Genomic DNA, 5,516 nt, shown 5'->3' with positions numbered 1-5,516 from the left:
GGAAAGCCGATACGTGTGAACAAGGTGCACTCTCATTAATCTGTGTTGTATTAGAAAATTTCTGTGTTCCATTTTTGTAACATTGATCTGCAAGTTAGAATTAATCGATAACTTTTCCATAACTTATGCAATTACATTCTGAAAAAGACTTGCTTCGGTAGTCCTAACAAAAATGATTTCTTCTTTGCCATAAAGATTATTAAAGCAATCGGCCACTGTGACAGTTGAAAGTTAGACTACAGATTTTTGAGGATGATAGTTGAAAGAGCTTACCAGTTGCATTGACTATAATACATACACTCTAGAATTCAACCAAAGTGCTACAAGCCAAAGAACAAGATAACTATTTGAATTTTCCAATTTACCAAGCTTCCACAAATCTACTTGTGTTTATTAATGCAAGTAACAAGCTTGCTTAAATGAATGTCTAAAATGAAGGTGCTAGATTCTGAAGTTCAGTATTTTCTTCTTGGATCAATGAATTTATTCATTACCCACTAACTTATAGCATCCATCCATTTCCTTCATTTACCTATTTTTTGCCAAAATATGAGGTTTTGTCAGTTATGTCAATGATGCTTCTCTTGTCTCTACGACTAGTGTAGACAATTTTATTCTTTCTTTCCCCCAATTAGTAATCTAGTGATTTTATTTAGGTGATTATTTTCAAAGGTTGTTATGCAAACAGTAGGATGAAGACATTTCAAAGGTAAGGCTTAATGAGGAGATTTTCTATTGAAAAAAATGCACACAATGAATTTGCACAAGGCTTATGATGGATTAATTTTGAAGTCCATGTTAAAAAGGCTTACGATGGTACTAAGCTGTAAGATTTTCTTGAAACAAATTCGATGTTTTCTTTGTGAACGTCTAAAAAATTGGATATCAAAGAGGCAACTTTAAAATATTGCATGTGCCATGTTGATTTTTTTCTTATTTTTTTAATAAAAATATCAAATATGAAAGTCATGTGATGCCAAGTCAACAGATTGCGTTCACTTGTAAAATGTGTAGAAGTTCCATACTCCCAAGTTTAAGATAAGGGAAGAGACCTTTTTTTTTGTTCATTATTCAAAAGGACTAGATTGGAGAATTTGACATAGTATTTATCTCATGTCTTTTCTACTGATTTTGTGTGTAATATTGTGTACTTCCACAATGATATGTACCTCACTGTTCACCTTTTCATGGGTCCATGTATCATCAAAATATTAATGCACTTATTGCATTTCTCACTCAGGCGCGTAGAATTCGTTTCGAATTCCACAAGGGTGCAGCAGAGCATACATTTATGTGAATTGATGGAGAACCATGGAAGCAGCCTTTGCCTGTGGATGACGATGCAGTTGTGGTTAAGATATCTCATTTAGGTCAAGTTGATATGCTTACTACTAAAAACTGCTTTTCAAGGAGTATCAGTGACCCCTCGACGCCATCAACATGGAGCCACAATGGGGACGAGGATAGCGAGGATTCCGAGGATGAGTGGGAGGGAGGGAGGAGCAAGTTTGGTGCAGTAGCAACATTCAAGATTTCTGAGGAGATTGACATCGCTCATCTGAGCTAAGTTCTATATCTTCCTGCTTCTGTAACTATTGGTTTGAATTTGCAATTTGTAATTGTTCGAACCTGTATTCATTATTATTGACATGTTATAACAATATCTACCTTGTTCGAATCTGTATTCATTATTATTGACATGTTATAATAATAACAATATTATTATTGTGTTATTTGTGTGTGGTTGTTGTTGTTGTTGTTGTGTGTAGTATTTATGTTATTATTAATTATTTGAGTTTTGAGTTTTGAGTTTATAATTGTGATTTGAATGATTTGAATGGTTTATAATTGTGGAGACATCTGCAGTGTGCATTGCGCGCTGCGGAAGCTCTCAGTCGCAGCGCGCAATGCACGCCGCGAATGAGAGCTTCCGCAGTGCGCTATGCACGCTGCGATTGATCACATCCACAGCGCGCATTGTGCGCTGCGGATGTGATCATCCGCGGCGTGCATTGCGCGCTGCGACTGAGAGCTTCCGCAGCGCGCAATGCACGCTGCAGATGCTTAATGACTTTTAACAGCTTGCAACTGTGCAGCGTGCGATGCGCGCTGCGGATAGTGTATTTGCGCGCTGCGGAAAGTCATTTTTGTTGTAGTGTGCTTTTCATGTTGTATCTTACGTATATTACACCCTTTACCTGTGCATTTGGCATTGTATTCTTTATTTTCTAGTTCGGAGGACTGCTCGTGTATTTGTGTGTTTCAGGACAGAAAACAGAGTAAAACAGGCGAAATGGAGCACTTATTGAAGACAAGGCAAGACAGGGTCGTGCCTCATAGGCACGGCCGTGTCTATCACCTCCAGAGACCATGTTTCCTTGACACGGGCGTGCCTTCAACCAGAGATCCAACTAGCCTAGGCCGTGCCCCAAAGGCATGCCCGTGCCTTCCTCCTGCAGCAGCCAGACATGGTCGTGTCTCCCAGACACGGCCGTGTCTCCTCAACAAAACCAAGCCAAGACATGGTCATGTCCCTCAGACACGGTCGTGTCTCCCACCAGAGGAGCATCTGTCCTTGGCCGTGCCTCTCAGGCACGGGCGTGTCTCCCAGCAGAGAGCAGACTGCCTTTGGCCGTACCTCCCAACAGAGCATTAACTCTTCTTGGCCGTGCCTCATAGGCACGACCGTGCCTCCACTACAGCAGGGCGGCCACACATGGCCGTGTCTCCCAGACACGGCCGTGTGACGGGGGCGTGCCTGGTTGATTTTCAGGGCATTTCGTGGGGGCCCATAAATAGACCCCCTTAATAGCCTTAAAAAGGGGAGAGACTTTGGAGAGCCACCGGAGCGTGCTAGAGCCACCGATGCCTCATTCTGGAGCTAGATTCGACGATCCGTTCATCCGTCCGGACACTCCATCACATCCATACCTCACCTTCGCAGAGATTACAGTCCGGAGAAGAAGAAGCTCATCGATAAGTCCTATTTCTTGATTTCTTCATAGATTCTTGGAATATGATGTACTTTTCTATTTCTTCTCTGTATTGTAACCTCCCTGATATGGAGTAGTCCTCCAGATTCTAGGATGTAGGAAGAATCGGGATTATTGGATGATTGTAACTTTGGATTTGTTAATCTACCATGTTCTATGATATGATTGTGCAATTGCTTTGTGGATTTGTGCTTTATACTTGTTTGATGATATGCTTGTGAATGGTATGAATCTACAAGGGTAAAGATTATTTGGGGTTTGAGTAATTCTTAGGATCGTATACCCGGGACTCCTCGTGATAGGAGGAGAATCTTAATCAGACCTTCCGAGGGATTGCTTAGGCTATGAACAATCTTTATGAGGGATAACTAACGGTTACTCATTGTTGGGGAGAGGTCTTTAAAAGGATACCCTGTGACAGAGGGTAGGATTCTAGTAGTATTCTGGGGCGCCTGAGTGACACGGAAAGCCTTGAACCAGGCTATCTAGAATCATCTCAAACCAACATAAGTAACATTAGAACACCATTGATTTATTCCGAGGAAACCTGACGAGGTCTAATTGGATAATTTGGTTAGAATCCCTACAATTGTGTAATCATTGAGGAATGGTAGAGGATCCAAGTCAATCAATCAATATCCCGAGGAATCCGAAGTCCTAGGATCGCTTTCCACATTTTGTCACAGTCGGATTATATCTTCGAACTAAGGTTTAGGAGCTCTAGAACACTCTTTCTCCCCCACACCAAACCATTTCCTATGAACTCTCCACTCTTATTGTGCTAGGTTAGTAATTAATTCCACGGTCCCTGTGGATTCGATCTTTTTATTACTTGGCGACATTCCGTATACTTGCGGAACACGCATCAAGTTTTTGGCGCCGTTGCCGGGGATCGTGCGTAATTTTTTACTAAACTTGCTACATTAAGTTTTTCTTTTGTTTTGCTCGGTAGCTCGTTCTCTGGACTGGATGGAGTCGGAGAGAGCTCGGTAGCTCATTCTCTGGACTAGGTCAGAGAGGGCTCGGTAGCTCGTTCTCTGGACCAGATGAAGTGGGAGAGGACTCGGTAGCTCGTTCTCCGGATTAGGTCAGAGAGGGCTCGGTAGCTCGTTCTCTGTACCGAACTATGGTCGGAGAAGGCCTGGTAGCCTGTCTTCGGACCGGATCATTGTCAGAGTAGGCTTGGGAGTCTGTTCTCTGAATACATGATCCAATGTGGTTGGCTCGGGTGAGACCCAAGTTAACCAAGTGATCAGATCGCATGAGTTTTAAATTCACTTTGGTGTAATCGATGGGTGAATCGATTAACCAAGGGTTAGTTGGTTAGTCGACCTGGTGATCGATTACAGAGCATTCTGTAAGAATTTGCAAAACCCACAGAACACACCATAATCGATTGGGCAATCGATTATGGTGAACGGTAATCGATCAGTTGATCGATTACAAGCTTAATGAGGAATGGGGTTAGCGATCGGTAATCGATCACCTGATCGATTACCATACCTTAATCGACCAACCGATCGATTAAGGGCTTGGGTAATCGATTATTACTTAGGCTTGATCGATTACACGGTTTATAGAGGAAAGAATTACGACGTTTAATCGATGGCTTGATCGATTAAGCCATTTCTGATCGTGTTCAGACTTCTGCTCTGCTCATTTCTGATTTCTGTTGCTTCTGTTATTGCTTTGCTAATCCATCTCTGAGGTTTGCAGATGGAGTTTGAACTCGAATGAAGAACAGGAAGAGTCAAGGGTTGGCTTTCTATCATGGCAGTTTGTCGACCTTTGGTTTTCAGGTAAAAGACACAGCGGGAGACTCTGAGCTGCACAGGAGGATGATCAGTGAGAGAGGAGCTGTGCTGAGAGGAGCGTGGTCCAGCACAGAGGAGGGACCTCAGTGTGGTGCTGGAGAGCTCAGATGGCTCAGTTAGTGTGTAGTGGACTCAGACGACCGTTGAACGAGCAGAAGTAAGCAGACTAAAAGAAGAGATGAAGGAGAAGAGAGAACAACTAACAACAAACGAGGCTGTGCTTGTGCTTGTGCTTGCTGTGTGTTCTCTGCTTGCTTGCATTCATTGCTCTTCTTTGAAGCTCTCTGCCTGAGGTGGTGCAAGGAGTTGGTGCCTTGCTCTCGGAAAGTTTCTGCTTGAGGTTTTGTGTGATTGAGGCTGTGCTGTAAGTTGATTATTTGTTGGCCTCAATCTTGAATCTTCTATAATCTCTGTACTTAACAAATATCTTTGAGATTGGCTGTGGAGAGGTCACTCCACCGAGAAGGAGACTTCATCTAGCCGGATTCATCCGGGGTTTGATCTACCGAAGATCAAGGGATCGTCCACCTTACGGACACGCCGAGGAGTAGGGGCAAGTTATCCCCGAACCTCGTATATCTTAGTGTTTGCATTGATTTCGTTTTGTTAGCTATTTTCCGCTGTGCACTAAGCTTTTGTAGGAGAAAATCGAGTTTCAAAGGGAGGCTATTCACTCCTCCCCTCTCTAGCCATCTCCCGATCTTCAACA

This window comes from Curcuma longa, chromosome 1 (assembly GCF_044706935.1).
Source record: "Curcuma longa cultivar G26 ecotype Majalengka, Jawa Barat chromosome 1, ITB_CL_G26_1.1, whole genome shotgun sequence".
Taxonomy (NCBI): domain Eukaryota; kingdom Viridiplantae; phylum Streptophyta; class Magnoliopsida; order Zingiberales; family Zingiberaceae; genus Curcuma; species Curcuma longa.
This window is presented reverse-complemented; position numbering follows the sequence as displayed.